This window comes from Aquarana catesbeiana, linkage group LG08, assembly GCF_042186555.1.
Source record: "Aquarana catesbeiana isolate 2022-GZ linkage group LG08, ASM4218655v1, whole genome shotgun sequence".
NCBI classification, from domain to species: domain Eukaryota; kingdom Metazoa; phylum Chordata; class Amphibia; order Anura; family Ranidae; genus Aquarana; species Aquarana catesbeiana.
In genome coordinates, this window is record NC_133331.1 from 66235041 (window position 1) to 66254301 (window position 19261).

General features: G+C 47.9%; 2 non-coding genes across 2 annotated transcripts; both read right to left on the reverse strand.

Moving 5' to 3' along the window:
• Window positions 1-4791: 4791 nt before the first annotated feature.
• Window positions 4792-4863, reverse strand: TRNAY-AUA (transfer RNA tyrosine (anticodon AUA)). Its single transcript has one exon. It is a non-coding gene; the product is annotated as a tRNA-Tyr (tRNA).
• A 4300-nt stretch (window positions 4864-9163) lies between these two features.
• Window positions 9164-9235, reverse strand: TRNAD-AUC (transfer RNA aspartic acid (anticodon AUC)). The gene has a single exon. It is a non-coding gene; the product is annotated as a tRNA-Asp (tRNA).
• Between the last annotated feature and the right edge of the window lie 10026 nt (window positions 9236-19261).

The window sequence follows — 19261 nt, forward strand, 5'->3', positions numbered from 1 at the left end:
GTCCCCAGTCTCTGACCATCTCCTGTATCATGTCTGCTGTCTCTGACCATCTCCTGTATCATGTCTGCAGTCTCTGACCATCTCTTGTATCATGTCTGCAGTCTCTGACCACCTCTTGTATCATGTCTGCAGTCTCTGACCATCTCTTGTATCATGTCTGCAGTCTCTGACCACCTCTTGTATCATGTCTGCAGTCTATGACCATCTCCTGTGCCATGTCTGCTGTCTCTGACCATCTCTTGTATCATGTCTGCAGTCTCTGACTATCTCTTGTATCATGTCCCCAGTCTCTGACCATCTCCTGTATCATGTCTGCAGTCCCTGGAGGGAGCCTACAGAAGAGTCAAGAGAGGAAGTGCTGCCAGGACGGGTGTCATGGGAGGAGTCAGACGTTTGTGGACTGTGGAGAGGAGACCATTGGATGAAACCAGAACCACCAAGCTGGAGCCCAGAGAGGACCATCTGGCTTAGCCCTGCATGGTGCACCTGAGAGGAGGTCAGTGACAGCGCTACAAGACCAGTCTGGGGGGAGGGGTGGCACTGATATAAGGGGGAGTGAATACAGTAAGGTAAGGGGGCACTGATATAAAGATTTCCCCTTATATTCAGTGGCGTTGCTATGGGGGTGCGGGGGGTGCGGCCCGCACCCGGGTGACACCCGCCAGAGGGTGACACCCGGCTTAGACTGGCACCACATTGAGAGTGGCGCCGCCGCCTCGGTTCTCTCCTTCCCTTCCGGGATCTCCTCCTCTGCTCTTTGCGATCTGCGGGGGGAGTGGGGGAGGAGGGAGTGAGGCAGAAGTAGACTGGCTGCCCCGGATCCGACCGTCCCCACACACACCTCCACATGGCGCGGCCGCGGCTGCACTCACTGCAGCTTCCTCCTTGGCTGAGTTGGCTCTGACATGTACACAGGCAGGGAGGAAGACCCGAGGATGTGGAGGGACAACATCATGCTACAGCACCTGCCCTGAGGTATGCAACAGGAGTGTTGCAGAGGAGGGGGACATAGTGGTTGGGGGCATTGGCAGGTAACAACTATGCTTCCAGGAGTGATTTTAGGGGGGTTAGAGAATAGGTGCTAGGGGGTGCTCTTTGTTTTGGGTTGGAGAGGACTTGTACTAGAAGTAGGAGAGGGCAGATTTGAAGTTTGACCCCCCTCCCCTCAGTGCAATTCCTCTCCCCTCCCAAAGCACCCCCTAGCACATATCCTTTCACCCCCCCCCCAAATCAAAGATCCTATCTCGGATCCATCCGGCCCCCCAATCCCATCCAGCTCCACCCACCCACGATCCCATACCCGCTCATCCATCCCCCTGATCCCATACCCGCTCATCCATCCCCCTGATCCCATACCCGCTCATCCATCCCCCTGATCCCATACCCGCGCATCCATCCCCCTGATCCCATACCCGCTCATCCATCCCCCTGATCCCATACCCGCGCATCCATCCCCCTGATCCCATACCCGCGCATCCATCCCCCTTGATCCTGATCCCATCCCAGCTCCATCCATCCCCCCCGATCCTATTCCGGCTCCATCCATCCCCGGATCCCATTCCGGCTCCATCCATCCCCCCTGCCAGCCGCGCCCTTCCCACCTCCTCCCTCTGCCAGGATCTCCTCTCTCAGTACCCACCCTCTGGCCACCTTCCTGCCAACCCCAGGTGGGGGGGGGGCGTGGCCACCATTTAGAGGCTCATTCACATGGGTGGAAACTGTTTGGGAGGGGAAACCATCACCTCCTATTATTATATATATATATTACTATTATAGTATTATTATAATCTATGAGTTGGTGTTTCTGTCCATCCATTCCTGAGATTTACACAGCTCCGCCATATAGCACACAGAACCCCATCACACAGACAGGGACCCCTACCTTAGAGGTTCATTCACATGGGAGGAAAGTGTTCAGGATAGGGGGATGGGGGGGTACCACCTCCTCCGATTATTATATATCAATATTACTATTTTATTATTATATTTTATGGATTGGTGTTTGTCCATCCAGTCCGGAGAATTACACAGCTCCGCCATGTAGCACACAGAACTCCATCACTCAGACAGGGGCCACCACCTTCACACAGATAATAGGGCGCTCAGAAGGGGAAACCACCATCCTCCTATTAATATATATATTATATGGATTGGTGTTTCTGTCCATGCAGTCCTGAGATTTACACAGCTCCGTCACAGAACACCATCACACAGACAGGGGCCACCGCTTAGAGGCTCATTCACAAGGGTGTTTGGGAGGGGAAACCATCCCCTTCTATTATATAAATTATCATTGGTGTTTCTGCCCATCCAGTCCTGAGATTTACATTATTTTTTCTTCGTTTCGGTTATAAAATTCAGCAAATTAGTCATTTTTCTTCATAAATTGTGGCCAAACTTTATACTGCTACATATCTTTGGTAAAAAATAATCCAAATCAGTGTATATTATTTGGTCTTTGTGAAAGTTATAGGGCAGTGATGGAGAACCTTGGCACCCCCAGATGTTTTGGAACTACATTTCCCATGATGCTCACCTACACTGCAGAGTGCATGAGCATCATGGGAAATGTAGTTCCAAAAGGTTGCCAAGATGCCAAGGTTCGCCAATCACTGTTATAGAGTCTACAAGCTATGGTGCCAATCATTGAAAATCGATCACACCTGATGTACTGACGGCCGATCTCATCTCTCGAGGCCCTAACAAACCTGGAAAGTACAAATACCCCAAATGACCCCTTTTTGAAAAGTAGACCAGTCCAAGGTATTTAGTAAGAGGCATGGAGAGTTCCCCCCTCCCCCCAACGTATATTCTATGAGGCATAATGAGTCTTTTGAACGGTTCATTTTTTCCCACAATTCTTTGCAAAATTAAGATTTTTCTTTTCTTTTTTTTTTATTCGCAAATTTGTCATATTAACAGGTTATTTCTCTCACATGGCCTGTGCATACCACAAATGACACCCTAAAATATATTCTGCTACTCCTCCTGAGTACGGGGATACCACATGTGTGAGACCTTTACACATCCTGGCCACATACAGAGGCCCAACATTCAGGGAGCACCGTCAGGTGTTCTAGGGACATCAATTACACATCGAATTTCCTGACAACCTATCACACTTTTGAAGGCCCTGGAGCATCAGGACAATGGAAACACCCACAAAATGACCCCATTTTGGAAAGAAACCCCAACGTATATACTATGAGGCATAATGAGTCTTTTGAACATGTCATTTTTTCCCCACAAGTTTTTTGGAAAATGTGGAAAGAAAATGAAAACGCATTTTTCTACGCATTTTTTTTTTACACATTTCTACGGCACTGATGAGCATCCACTGATAGGGTGGCACTGATGGGCACTGTATTGGCACTAATGGGCACATTAGTGGCACTGATGGGGCACTGTAGAGCACAGATGTGGCACTGATGGGGCACTGTAGAGCACAGATGTGGCACTGATGGGGCACTGTAGAGCACAGATGTGGCACTGTAGGGCACAGATGCGCACTGATATGGCACTGCTGGACACAGATGTGGCACTGTTGGGTACTAATGTAATGCTGATGGGACACAGATGTGCACTGATGGGACACTGCTGGGGCACTGTAGGGCACTGCTGGGCACAAATGTGGCACGGCTGGGTACTGATGTGGCACTAATGGGGCACAGATGGGTGTTGATGGGGCACTGCTTGGGTACTGATCTGGCACTGCTAGGTACTGATGTGGCACTGCTGGGGCACAAATGGCACTGATGGGGCACAGATGGGCACTGATGGGACAGTGCTGATTACTGATGTGGCACCGATGGGGCACAGATTGGCACTGATGGGGCACTGCTGAGTACTGATGGGGCACTGCTGGGTACTGATGTGGCGCTGATGGTTACTGATATGGCACTGATGGGGCACAGATGGGCACTGATGTGGCACTGCTGGGTATTGATGTGGCACTGAAGGACACTGCTGGGCATTGATGGGGCCCTGCTGGGTACTGATGGGGCACTGCTGGTTACTGATATGGCACTGATGGGGCACAGATGGGCACTGATGTGGCACTGCTGGATCACAGATGGGCACTGATGTGGCACTGCTGGGTATTGATGTGGCACTGAAGGACACTGCTGGGCACTGATGGGGCACTGCTGGGTACTGATGGGGCACTGCTGGTTACTGATATGGCACTGATGGGGCACAGATGGGCACTGATGTGGCACTGCTGGATCACAGATGGGCACTGATGTAGCACTGCTGGGTATTGATGTGGCACTGAAGGACACTGCTGGGTACTGATGTGGCACTGCTGGGCACTTGGAATACATACAAAAAAAGTCAAGCAGCATCACCCTCCTCTACTTACACGATCGGTGTGAGGAGAGGAGAGAACCGGAAATTACGCCGGTTCGGTGACAGTGATCTCTCTGAATCCGCTGGACGGAGCAATCACGTGGTAAAGGGCCACTGGGATTGGTCCTTTACCCTGATCTCTGACGCGCTGGGTCCCGAGTATCCGGCGAGCAAGGACACTCCTGTGTGTGCGGGGATCATCACTGTACGCCCTCCCAGAATTATCTGACCACGCTGTAGCCGTCATTCGGCTATGGCCCAGTCGGCAAGTGGTTAAAGTTCATGTTTGTGTAAAGGCAGGCGTCCCAATACTTTTGGTAAATAGTGTATGTGTGATTGGACAGAGGTGGGGAGAGAGGAACAGGACTACCTAGGAAGACAGGATAAAGTACATTGTACATTTTACACCCTGCAGTTAGCAGACAAGGCAGCCATCTTGGCAATTGCGTTGGCCGGGAATCGGACCCGGGTCAGCTGCTGTATAAGCAGCTATGCTCACCACTGCACCACCAACGCGAGGAATGTCTTTGGAGGGTGGGAGGAAAGAACCTATATGCAGCTCCCCCCAGCCCCCCACATACTTACCTGAGCTCGATCTTGATCCAGCGCTGTGCCTGGGAGCAGTAGCTCTCTCTCTCCTCACTGGACAGAGAGTCAGCAGTGGGAGCCAATCACAGCCAGTGAGCAGGGGGTGGGGCCGAGCCATGCTCTGTGCTTCAATGAACCGCATAGCAAGCGGCTTTCTATGGGGTGCACTGGGCAAGGGGGAGGAGCCAGGAGCGCCAGCAGGGAACCCAAAAAGGGGAGGATCGCGGCTGCTCTATGCAAAACTATTATAGAGAGCAGGCAAGAATAACATGTTTGTAAACCTCATTTTTTTTCCTTCTTACGTCAGGCCCAGGAGGAAGAGAGCGTGCCCGGGCTTCATAAGCTACTTTTATAATCCCTCTCAGCAACCTTTAGGCCACTGCAAGGGTCCCTGGGATTTGTAGTCTTAGAGTATGGGAATATATAACAGCAGATTCCAGAAGGACTATACGCCCCATAACTCACTCTGCTGGCGCACAGGTATGAGGTCACTGGCTGTCGAATAATCACGGGGCCAACAATATTCAAAACACCGGAAGGTGCGAAGCTTTCTGGATACAGTTCACATCGCTACATAGGGAGGGATAGTAATGGGGTTACAGGGAGGGTTATTCTTGGGGATATAGGAAGGGATAGTATTGGGGTTACAGGGAGGGTTATTCTTGGGGATATAGGAAGGGATAGTATTGGGGTTACAGGGAGGGTTATACTTGGGGATATAGGGAGGGATAGTATTGGGGTTACAGGGAGGGTTATTCTTGGGTATATAGGGAGGGAGAGTATTGGGGTTACAGGGAGGGTTATTCCTGGGGATATAGGAAGGGATAGTATTGGGGTTACAGGGGGGGTTATTCTTGGGGATATAGGAAGGGTTAGTATTGGGGTTACAGGGAGGGTTATTTTTGGGGATATAGGGAGGGATAGTATTGGGGTTACAGGGAGGGTTATTCTTGGGGATATAGGGAGGGATAGTATTGGGGTTACAGGGAGGGTTATTCTTGGGGATATAGGGAGGGATAGTATTGGGGTTACAGGGAGGGTTACTCTTGGGGATATAGGGAGGGATAGTATTGGGGTTACAGGGAGGGTTATTCTTGGGGATATAGGGAGGGATAGTATTGGGGTTACAGGGGGGGTTATTCTTGGGGATATAGGGAGGGTTAGTATTGGGGTTACAGGGGGGGTTATTCTTGGGGATATAGGGAGGGTTAGTATTGGGGTTACAGGGAGGGTTATTCTTGGGGATATAGGGAGGGATAGTATTGGGGTTACAGGGAGGGTTATTCTTGGGGATATAGGAATGGATAGTATTGGGGTTACAGGGAGGGTTTTTCTTGCGGATATAAGAAGGGATAGTATTGGGGTTACTGGGAGGGTTATTCTTGGGGATATAGGGAAGGATAGTATTGGGGTTATAGGGGGGGTTATTCTTGGGGATATAGGGAGGGATAGTATTGGGGTTACAGGGAGGGTTATTCTTGGGTATATAGGGAGGGATAGTATTGGGGTTACAGGGAGGGTTATTCTTGGGGATATAGGGAGGGATAGTATTGGAGTTACAGGGAGGGTTACTCTTGGGGATATAGGGAGGGATAGTATTGGGGTTACAGGGGGGGGTTATTCTTGGGGATATAGGGAGGGATAGTATTGGGGTTACAGGGAGGGTTATTTTTGGGGATATAGGGAGGGATAGTATTGGGGTTACAGGGAGGGTTATTCTTGGGGATATAGGGAGGGATAGTATTGGGGTTACAGGGAGGGTTACTCTTGGGGCTATAGGGAGGGATAGTATTGGGGTTACAGGGAGGGTTACTCTTGGGGATATAGGGAGGGATAGTATTGGGGTTACAGGGGGGGGGTTATTCTTGGGGATATAGGGAGGGATAGTATTGGGGTTACAGGGAGGGTTATTTTTGGGGATATAGGGAGGGATAGTATTGGGGTTACAGGGAGGGTTATTCTTGGGGATATAGGGAGGGATAGTATTGGGGTTACAGGGAGGGTTATTCTTGGGGATATAGGAAGGGATAGTATTGGGGTTACAGGGAGGGTTATTCTTGGGGATATAGGGAGGGATAGTATTGGGGTTACAGGGAGGGTTACTCTTGGGGATATAGGGAGGGATAGTATTGGGGTTACAGGGAGGGTTATTCTTGGGGATATAGGGAGGGATAGTATTGGGGTTACAGGGAGGGTTACTCTTGGGGATATAGGAATGGATAGTATTGGGGTTACAGGGAGGGTTTTTCTTGCGGATATAAGAAGGGATAGTATTGGGGTTACAGGGAGGGTTACTCTTGGGGATATAGGGAGGGATAGTATTGGGGTTACAGGGGGGGTTATTCTTGGGGATATAGGAAGGGTTAGTATTGGGGTTACAGGGAGGGTTATTCTTGGGGATATAGGGAGGGATAGTATTGGGGTTACAGGGAGGGTTACTCTTGGGGATATAGGAATGGATAGTATTGGGGTTATAGGGAGGGTTTTTCTTGCGGATATAAGAAGGGATAGTATTGGGGTTACTGGGAGGGTTATTCTTGGGGATATAGGGAAGGATAGTATTGGGGTTATAGGGGGGGTTATTCTTGGGGATATAGGGAGGGATAGTATTGGGGTTACAGGGAGGGTTATTCTTGGGGATATAGAGAGGAATAGTATTGGGGTTACAGGGAGGGTTATTCTTGGGATATAGGGAGGGATAGTATTGGGGTTACAGGGAGGGTTACTCTTGGGGATATAGGGAGGGATAGTATTGGGGTTACAGGGGGGGGTTATTCTTGGGGATATAGGTAGGGATAGTATTGGGGTTACAGGGAGGGTTATTTTTGGGGATATAGGGAGGGATAGTATTGGGGTTACAGGGAGGGTTATTCTTGGGGATATAGGGAGGGATAGTATTGGGGTTACAGGGAGGGTTACTCTTGGGGCTATAGGGAGGGATAGTATTGGGGTTACAGGGAGGGTTACTCTTGGGGATATAGGGAGGGATAGTATTGGGGTTACAGGGGGGGGTTATTCTTGGGGATATAGGGAGGGATAGTATTGGGGTTACAGGGAGGGTTATTTTTGGGGATATAGGGAGGGATAGTATTGGGGTTACAGGGAGGGTTATTCTTGGGGATATAGGGAGGGATAGTATTGGGGTTACAGGGAGGGTTATTCTTGGGGATATAGGGAGGGATAGTATTGGGGTTACAGGGAGGGTTACTCTTGGGGTTATAGGAAGGGATAGTATTGGGGTTACAGGGAGGGTTATTCTTGGGGATATAGGGAGGGATAGTATTGGGGTTACAGGGGGGGTTTTCTTGGGGATATAGGGAGGGTTAGTATTGGGGTTACAGGGAGGGTTATTCTTGGGGATATAGGGAGGGATAGTATTGGGGTTACAGGGAGGGTTATTCTTGGGGATATAGGGAGGGATAGTATTGGGGTTACAGGGAGGGTTATTCTTGGGGATATAGGGAGGGATAGTATTGGGGTTACAGGGAGGGTTACTCTTGGGGCTATAGGGAGGGATAGTATTGGGGTTACAGGGAGGGTTACTCTTGGGGATATAGGAAGGGATAGTATTGGGGTTACAGGGAGGGTTATTCTTGGGGATATAGGGAGGGATAGTATTGGGGTTACAGGGAGGGTTATTCTTGGGGATATAGGAAGGGATAGTATTGGGGTTACAGGGAGGGTTATTCTTGGGGATATAGGGAGGGATAGTATTGGGGTTACAGGGAGGGTTACTCTTGGGGATATATGGAGTCATAGTATTGGGGTTACAGGGAGGGTTATTCTTGGGGATATAGGGAGGGATAGTATTGGGGTTACAGGGAGGGTTATTCTTGGGGATATAGGGAGGGATAGTATTGGGGTTACAGGGAGGGTTATTCTTGGGGATATAGGGAGGGATAGTATTGGGGTTATAGGGAGGGTTAGTGTTAGAGAGAGCTATATAGTATATAGTAAATACTATATAGTAAACAGCAGGCTTTTTTTCAGCCAAGTTGCTAAGGATAGCCTAGAAAATACCTGAAAATGAGCTGAGTGCTCCACCTACTGGCTGAAAATGAGAATACAAAACAATCATTTTCTTGTGCAAAAAAATATATTATTCAAAATGCTTAACAAAACACATTCCTTTTGATTTAAATTTTATTCCATCAGCATTTAATTTGCACAGCAGATTTCTCCCTGGGGACACAAAGTGGTTAGCGGTCGAGGCAGCCATGTTGGCAATTGCGTTGGCCGGGAATCGAACCCGGGTCAGCTGCTGGATAAGCAGCTATGCTCACCACTGCACCACCAACGCGAGGAAAGTTTTTGAAGTGTGGGAGGAAAAAACCTGGGAATGGGGAGGTGAGGATGACGCTGGATCCCAGTGCTGCAAATATGTCTGGTCTTGTCACAGTGGCAACATATAGCAGCTTACCAATTCCTCTGTGATACGTATCATTGTTGGGTAGCAAGTTTTCTCCTTCAGTGCTCTTTCGATAACCTGGTTCCATAGACATTTCACTTCCTTTGCATATTGCATATGGAATTGTTGCAAGATTTCGCAGATTTTCTGAGAACTTCCATCTTTTTCTCTCTCTATTTGGATACCCAGATTGTAGCTAATGTCCCCAAGTTCTTTGATTTCAAAATTTTCTTTCAGCTTGTGAACTATCTGATTGTAATCCCCTTCTTGTTCAAAACAGGTTATAAATGTCATCAACATAGATAAGGATGTATATCCATCTGTCTTCTTGATTCCTGGAGTAGAGACGGGGGTCTGCTTTACATCTTGGGAATCCCTCTTTAGTAAGTACTTTGTTCACTTTCACATTCCACATCCTTGCAGATTGTATAAGACCGTAGATGCTCTTCTGATGTTTACACACAAGGTTGTCCCCTTTCTCAAACCCTGGTGGTCGCTCTATCTAGAGATCTTCCTTAATGTCTCCATGTCTAGGTATTTCACTTGCATGCCCTTTCTGGCTGCAATGCTAAGAAGTGCTCTGATGGTGGAGTGAAAGTTTCGTCATAATCTTCACCAAATTTCTGAGAGCAACCCTTGGCAACTAGTCTGGCTTGGTATTTGTGGATATTCCCAGGGCCAGATTTGCCACAAGGCCACCAAGGCCAGGCCTCGGAGCGGCAGTGGTGCAAGGGCGGCGCCGCTCCTGCGGCGACTTCGCGGCCACCCCCCCTTTCGAGCTGCCCGTTAAAGTCGATTAAGGGCACCGGTACCCTTAGAAAAGATGGCCGCGAGCCACCCACTACTGCGCATGCGCCGTTCCGAAGCGGCCGGGCTTGGGAAGGCTCGTACATGCACGGCCGGGCAGCACATGCGCAGTAGCGTGATTGCGCCACCCGGCGCCATTTTTGAAAAGATCGAGAAGTAATGTCAGCGGTGCGGCGGCGGTGGAGAGAGGTGACATCTCTCATTGCCCGCACCGCTGTTCCGCCCTCCTCCATCTGATGGCAGCCAGGCAGCGTGGCAAGTGACATCAACATCTGGTGGCAGCCAGGCAGCGTGGCAAGTGACATCTCCATTTGGTGGCAGCGTGGCAAGTGACATCAACATCTGGTGGCAGCCAGGCAGCGTGGCAAGTGACATCTCCATCTGGTGGCAGGCAGCGTGGCAAGTGACATCTCCATCTGGTGGCAGCCAGGCAGCGTGGCAAGTGACATCTCCATCTGGTGGCAGGCATAGTGGCAAGTGACAACCGATGGTGGCAAGTGACACGCTCAGGGCTCCCAATGATTCTGCATTATGGTGAGTTGAACTATTTCATTTTACATTACAATGTAATGATAGAAATAATGTGTTTCAATCATCCTGACTCCTGACACCATACCAACCTTGGTGCCGGGGATGATTGAAGCACTAACACCAGCCATTGCCCTGAAAAATTGCCTGGGAGATGTATAAACCTCGAAGTGGACTTTTCCTGGCTCTCTCTGGGACGCTCTGCTACAGTGCGTATTAGTCCTGGTTTGCATTGGAATTTGTTGCTAGACATGGAAACAAACTCTTGAAGTTTCTCTGATAGTAGCTAATGTTCCCAAGTTCTTTGATTTCAAAATTTTCTTTCAGCTTGTGAACTATCTGATTGTAATCCCCTTCTTGTTCAAAACAGGTTATAAATGTCATCAACATAGATAAGGATGTATATCCATCTGTCTTCTTGATTCCTGGAGTAGAGACGGGGGTCTGCTTTACTTCTTGAGAATCCCTCTTTAGTAAGTACTTTGTTCACTTTCGCATTCCACATCCTTGCAGATTGCATAAGACCGTAGATGCTCTTCTGATGTTTACACACAAGGTTGTCCCCTTTCTCAAACCCTGGTGGTCGCTCTATCTAGAGATCTTCCTTAATGTCTCCATGTCTAGGTATTTCACTTGCATGCCCTTTCTGGCTGCAATGCTAAGAAGTGCTCTGATGGTGGAGTGAAAGTTTCATCGTAATCTTCACCAGATTTCTGAGAGCAACCCTTGGCAACTAGTCTGGCTTGGTATTTGTGGATATTCCCAGGGCCAGATTTGCCACAAGGCCACCAAGGCCAGGCCTCGGGGAGGCAGTGGTGCAGGGGCGGCGCCGCTCCTGCGGCGACTTTGCGGCCACCCCCCCTTTTGGGCTGCCCGTTAAAGTCGATTAAGGGCACCGGTGCCCTTAGAAAAGATGGCCGTGAGCCGCCCACTACTGCGCATGTGCCGTTCCGAAGCGGCCGGGCTTGGGAAGGCTCGTACACGCTCGGCCAGGCTGAGGGATAGGCAGTAGCGCGATTGCGCCGCCCGGCGCCATTTTTGAAAAGATCGAGAAGTAATGTCAGCGGTGCGGAGGCGGTGGAGAGAGGTGACATCTCTCATTGCCCGCACCGCTGTTCCGCCCTCCTCCATCTGGTGGCAGCCAGGCAGCGTGGCAAGTGACATCAACATCTGGTGGCAGCCAGGCAGCGTGGCAAGTGACATCTCCATTTGGTGGCAGCCTGGCAAGTGACATCACCATCTGGTGGCAGGCAGCGTGGCAAGTGACATCTCCATCTGGTGGCAGGCAGCGTGGCAAGTGACATCTCCATCTGGTGGCAGCCAGGCAGCGTGGCAAGTGACATCTCCATCTGGTGGCAGGCATAGTGGCAAGTGACAAGCGATGGTGGCAAGTGACACGCTCAGGGCTCCCAATGATTCTGGTGAGTTGAACCAATTTATTTTACATTACAATGTAATGATAGAAATAATGTGTTTCAATCATCCTGACTCCTGACACCATACCAACCTTGGTGCCGGGGATGATTGAAGCACTAACACCAGCCATTGCCCTGAAAAATTGCCTGGGAGATGTATAAACCTCGAAGTGGACTTTTCCTGGCTCTCTCTGGGACGCTCTGCTACAGTGCGTATTAGTCCTGGTTTGCATTGGAATTTGTTGCTAGACATGGAAACAAACTCTTGAAGTTTCTCTGATAGTAGCTAATGTTCCCAAATTCTTTGATTTCAAAATTTTCTTTCAGCTTGTGAACTTTCTGATTGTAATCCTCTTCTTGTTCAAAACAGGTTATAATGTCGTCAACATAGATAAGGATGTATATCCATCTGTCTTCTTGATTCCTGGAGTAGAGACCCCCGTCTGCTTTACATCTTGAGAATCCCTCTTTAGTAAGTACTTTGTTCACTTTCACATTCCACATCCTTGCAGATTGTTGAAGACCGTAGATGCTCTTCTGATGTTTACACACAAGGTGCACCCACTGACACCATTGTTGGTGGTTATTATTGCGTCCAACTGACCTCTTATCCTTTACAAGCAAGGAAGCTTCCATCTTCATTTCTGTTTGATCTGCAGTTCTCATGGTGTTGTATAGGTGACCAGCCATGACACCAGCCATATGATATGTTTATAGTTTGGTTGAAAGCAACCTGTTCTTTAAAAGTGCCCTACAATATGATAAAAAGTTCTTTGTTTTCTCTATAGTTGTTCCAATCCCTTTGGTATTTTTAGGTTTTTTACGTTTGATGTCTTTATCAGCTTTAGCCAAAAACCTTTGTATTTGAGCAGATTTTTCTTTGTATTCTGACGTATCTTTGAATTGACTCCATTTTTCTTTTAATTCAGCTATTTTTGTGGCTATTTTTTGGAGTTGGAGCAGTGTGACCGCATGCAAACGGAGGTGTACCAGAGTCACAGGGTCTAAGGAGCCACCTGGTCTTCACCAGAGCCACTGGAGGTGTGGATGTTGCGCTGCAAGGCAGCTCCCAGGTTGCGGCTCTCTAGCACACCCGTGCAGGCACAGTGCATCCAAATAGGCGTAATACTACCTAGGTCCAGGTATTATTGTGTCCACTGACACCATTGTTGGTGGTTAATATTGCTTCTACTGACCTCTTATCCTTTACAAGCAAGGAAACTTCCATTTTTATTTCTGTTTGATCTGCAGTTCTCATGGTGATCAGCCATGATACCAGCCATATGATGTGTTTATAGTTTGGTTGAAAGCAACCTGTTCTGCTTTAAAAGTGCTCTATAATATGATAAAAAGTACATTTGAAAATTGATAGTCCTTCAGTCTGTTAGATACCATGCTGCCAGGTTCTGACAACTGGCTAGGTGCTCTGCCACCTGGCTGAGTGCCCTGCTGTTGGGGTCTGGAAGCAGGCTGAGTGCCCTGCTGTTGGGGTCTGGAAGCAGGCTGAGTGCCCTGCTGTTGGGGTCTGGGAAGCTGGCTGAGTGCCTTGCTGTTGGGGCCTGGAAGCTGGCTGAGTTTCCCGCAGGTCAGATCCTTTAACAAGTACAACATTTGGAACTTGCAGCTCCACAGGGCAGAAAATATCCCAATGCTGGGATCCCATGGACCATCTGCAGGCTTAACGTGGAGTCCCCTAACCCATACTGCTTTTCATTTTACCAGTCACCCAGGTCTTTCCAAGGAATTGGTTCCCCAGCATAGGTCCCCTAAACACCTCTACTACTGGAGCTGTAAGTGTATTTTAACAGTCACCCAGGTCTTACCAAGACATTGGTTCCCCAGAAAAGGTCCCCTAATGCCCTTGGAGTGGCAGGGGCACACATTACAACTGGATCAGGACAAACTTTAGATAGAAATCTGCCCTTACCCAGAACACCTCTACTACTGGAGCTGTAAATTTAAGTTTTTTTTTAACAGTCACCCAGGTCTTACCAAGACATTGGTTCCCCAGAAAAGGTCCCCTAATGCCCTTGGAGTGGCAGAGGCACACATTACAACTGGATCAGGACAAACGTCAGATGGAAATCTGCCCTTACCCAGAACACCTCTACTACTGGAGCTGTAAGTGTAAGTATATTTTAACAGTCACCCAGGTCTTACCAAGACATTGGTTCCCCAGAAAAGGTCCCCTAATGCCCTTGGAGTGGCAGAGGCACACATTACAACTGGATCAGGACAAACGTCAGATGGAAATCTGCCCTTACCCAGAACACCTCTACTACTGGAGCTGTAAGTGTAAGTATATTTTAACAGTCACCCAGGTCTTACCAAGACATTGGTTCCCCAGAAAAGGTCCCCTAATGCCCTTGGAGTGGCAGGGGCACACATTACAACTGGATCAGGCCGAACTTTAGATAGAAATCTGCCCTTACCCAGAACACCTCTACTACTGGAGCTGTAAGTGTATTTTAACAGTCACCCAGGTCTTTTCAAGACATTGGTTCCCCAGCAAAGGTCCCCGAACACTCTTGGAATCACAGAGGCACACATTACACCAGGACAAAATTCAGATGGAACTCTGCCCTTACCCCGAACACCTCTACTACTGGAGCTGTAAATAAAAAGCAGAAATCTGGACCACCAGGCTTTGACACAACCTAAGCAAATGGCGCATTAGAGTTGACTACAGGAATCTTGGACCAAACGGGTAACCCATGCAAGGCATGCAACATGCATGGAGATGCAGAGGTATTAGACCTCTGGAGTTGGTGATATCTTGACCCTAGTACCAGAGACTGACTGGGCAGCAGGCACAAAACTAGCAGAGGCAGACTGGGCAGCAGGTGGTATATAAGCAACATCAGGCTTGTCAGCAGATAAAGGATCAGTGGCATATGGCTGGGCAACAGGTTAAATAACAATGGATTCAAGCTGGATAGCAGGTAAAGGATTAGTAGTGTCAGCATGAACAGTAGAAGATCAGTGGCACCAGATTTGATAGCTGGTGGCGTATCCATGAAGTCAGGCTGGTCAGTGGGTAAAGGATCAGTGGAACCTGGCTGGGCAGCAGATGAAGTACCAATGGATTCAAGCTGGATAGCAGGTAAAGGATTAGAAGTGTCTCTATGTGCTGGGGAGAGAGGGAGGAAAGGAGGCTCTGTGCACTCCTTTCTTTCTTTCTTTCTTTCTTTCTTTTTCTTTTTTTTTTTTCTTTCTTTTTTTCTTTTTTTTTTTTCTTTCTTTTTTTTTTCTTTCTTTCTTTCTTTCTTTCTTTCTTTCTTTCTTTCTTTCTTTCTTTCTTTCTTTCCCCACCCCTTATGACATCACCGCCCGAGGCATGTCACCACCAAAAGCAGCAGCATGTGTCACCACCAAATGCAGCAGCTTATGTCACCACCAAATGCTGCAGCTTATGTCACCACCAAATGCTGCAGCTTATGTCACCACCAAATGCTGCAGCTTATGTCACCACCAAATGTTGCAGCTTATGTCACCACCAAATGCTGCAACCTATGTCACCACCAAATGCTGCAGCTTATGTCACCACCAAATGCAGCAGCTTATGTCACCACCAAATGCAGCAGCTTATGTCACCACCAAATGCTGCAGCTTATGTCACCACCAAATGCTGCAGCTTATGTCACCACCAAATGCTGCAGCTTATGTCACCACCAAATGCAGCAGCTTATGTCACCACCAAATGCTGCAGCTTATGTCACCACCAAATGCTGCAGCTTATGTCACCACCAAATGCTGCAGCTTATGTCACCACCAAATGCAGCAGCTTATGTCACCACCAAATGCTGCAACTTATGTCACCACCAAATGCAGCAGCTTATGTCACCACCAAATGCTGCAGCTTATGTCACCACCAAATGCTGCAGCCTATCTCACCATCAAATGCTGCAACTTATGTCACCACCAAATGCAGCAGCTTATGTCACCACCAAATGCTGCAGCTTATGTCACCACCAAATGCTGCAGCCTATCTCACCATCAAATGCTGCAACTTATGTCACCACCAAATGCAGCAGCTTATGTCACCACCAAATGCTGCAGCTTATGTCACCACCAAATGCTGCAGCCTATCTCACCATCAAATGCTGCAACTTATGTCACCACCAAATGCAGCAGCTTATGTCACCACCAAATGCTGCAGCTTATGTCACCACCAAATGCTGCAGCCTATCTCACCATCAAATGCTGCAACTTATGTCACCACCAAATGCAGCAGCTTATGTCACCACCAAATGCTGCAGCTTATGTCACCACCAAATGCTGCAGCCTATCTCACCATCAAATGCTTCAACTTATGTCACCACCAAATGCAGCAGCTTATGTCACCACCAAATGCTGCAGCTTATGTCACCACCAAATGCTGCAGCCTATCTCACCATCAAATGCTGCAACTTATGTCACCACCAAATGCAGCAGCTTATGTCACCACCAAATGCTGCAGCTTATGTCACCACCAAATGCTGCAGCCTATCTCACCATCAAATGCTGCAACTTATGTCACCACCAAGTGCAGCAGCTTATGTCACCACCAAATGCTGCAGCTTATGTCACCACCAAATGCTGCAGCCTATCTCACCATCAAATGCTGCAACTTATGTCACCACCAAATGCAGCAGCTTATGTCACCACCAAATGCTGCAGCTTACACCAAATGCAGCAGGCTGTGTCACCACCAAAGCAGGCGAATATAAGAAACACACATGAATATAAGAAAAGCACACAAATATAAGAAAACCACACAAATATAAGAAAAGCACACAAATATAAGAAAAGCACACTGATAAAAACTGGCTCATGTGCGCCCAGCCTGAAGGGGTGTGAACTAGACTTAGGCAATTGGAAAAACTGAACATTTGGCTCTATGATGTTGTCATGAGCCTCCTCATAATACAGGGCCAGGGTGTAAGTCCACTGTCCTGTCTCTCTGGTGGTAGAAATATGTCACATAGGTGTTGCTGCGCCTCTGGCTCTATGACGTTGTTATGAGCCTCTTCATGGTACATCGGCCATGGTGTAAAGAGATTCTCCTGGCTGTATGCCGTTGGGAAGAAGTCCTGTGGTGGCTCCTGAATCTGACTAACTCTCTTGCAGCCAAAGTCATAGATATTATTCTGCTCCTCTGGCTCTATGAGGTTGTTATGAGCTTCTTCATGGTACATCGGCCACGGTGTAAAGAGATTCTCCTGGTTGTATGCCATTGGGAAGAAGTCCTGAGGTGGCTGCTGAATCTGACTAACTCTCTTGTAGCCAAAGTCATAGATATTATTAGGCTCCTCAGGCTCTTTTGGGTTCTTATGAGCCTCCTCGTAATGCATTGGCCAGGGTGTGAAGAGATTCTCCTGTCTGACCGCTGGTGGTGGCTGATAAACGACCATTAGCTCTGCCAATTGTTGAAGAGCATCTTTATAATGGTTCTCCATTGGAGTCGGTACTGGTCTCTGGATCTTCAATGATAATATTGGATCCCAGTCCATTGGTTCCTCCCTCTGAAGCTCACTCTCATCACTACAGTCAGCGAAATTAGGCTTCTCTGGCGATGATGGTGGAGGTGAAAATAGCTCCATTGGTGACATCATCAAACTGTCGCTCATGTATGAAAAGCCTGTGAAATACTCCTGCTCATATGGTGATATTGGAGCCTCCCGGTCCAGGGTTTTGATAAATTCATTCAATGGCATGCTGTTATTTGATGGTTCCTCATAAATCTAGAAAGAGAAAAAGACATTCATTACTATTTCTAATTGATACAGAGAATGGTAACAAAGTATGGTGAACCCCACCCCCGAGGTGCAGCAGATTTCACCAAGCACGCTCCTTCCACCCTAGCTCCCTCTAGTGGTCAGATGACATACACAATAATCATCTCCAATACTAAACAGAAATCATTCAGACCAGGCCGTATGATTGTATAGTGATCACAAATTCATATACACTGGTCTGAAAAGTCTGGTAAAACAAATGTCTTAGATGGGGAAGAGCCTGCTGCTGAAAATCTCCCCTCCCCCTCCAATGTGTTTGGACTCTATTATCTGTATACTTACTGGTTCAGATTCAGGTGGCTCGTCTGACTTTCTTCCCTCTAACTCTGCCCAGTCGATGGTCTCGAAGAATGGATGGCTCCTGATGTCACTGACTAGATGGTTTCGGCCCTCTTGGTCTTTCCACAGAAGCTGTAATGAAGAATGAAATATATGAGAATGAAATATAAAGAGATGCTGCATGACCAATAACAATATCTGAGCAATAGAGGAGCTGAGGCTCTCTGTAACTTACCCTAACTAAGAGGTTATGGAGGTCAGGGTCCATACCCTCCTCAAAATCGGGCTCCATATAAATCATTTTCATCTTTATTTGTTCCCAGTCGTCAGTACTGGTGATGAAGGGATGTTTGCCAAACGCCATCTCGTATACTATAACTCCAAGGGAGAAATAGTCAACCATGCTGAAATAATCCATTTCTTGCAAGACCTGTAGAAACATAAGAGAAAAAGGGATGAGCACATTGTCAGACCAGGCAGAGGACAGAGATGATAACATAGTGACATATGTGATGTATAAAGCTCATGCATGACTAAAATTGCAATGAAACGGCATCAAACTGAAGTGGAGCTTGCGAATATTGGAGGTGGGGCTTAAAGGGCAAGTATAGTCAAAACCTTTTTTTTTTTAAACGTTGGATAGAATAGAAAGGGGTTAAACAGTCTAGGGCTTTGCCTAGAGGTGCCCTTTAATTGCCCCATTTAAAGTAGGTGGATGAAGGTATACTGACCCCAATAGCTCAATGTTCACAAGCGCTCCCCATGTTAAAGAGGAGAAGGGAAACAGTGGGTGAGCAGTTACTGGAGGTTTTACCCCATTCATATGTGTGAAACGGACCAGGCAGATGAATCCATCTACACTCAGCCTCAATGTCCCCTACAAAGAAGCCCCAACACTGCTCCATGACTCAGAACTTCCCAGCTTTTGTTGGGGATATTGTTCTGGCCTGGAAACCCACTAAAAGCAACCGGGGGCACCAGTGGAAACATTCTCCATTTAGTGGAAGTGGAGCACTCCTTTATCTCTTCTCTATATCCAATCATAATAATTGGTATATCTTGATAAATGTTATAATTAAGTCTGATATCGGGTTCATACTTACTTCTGGGGC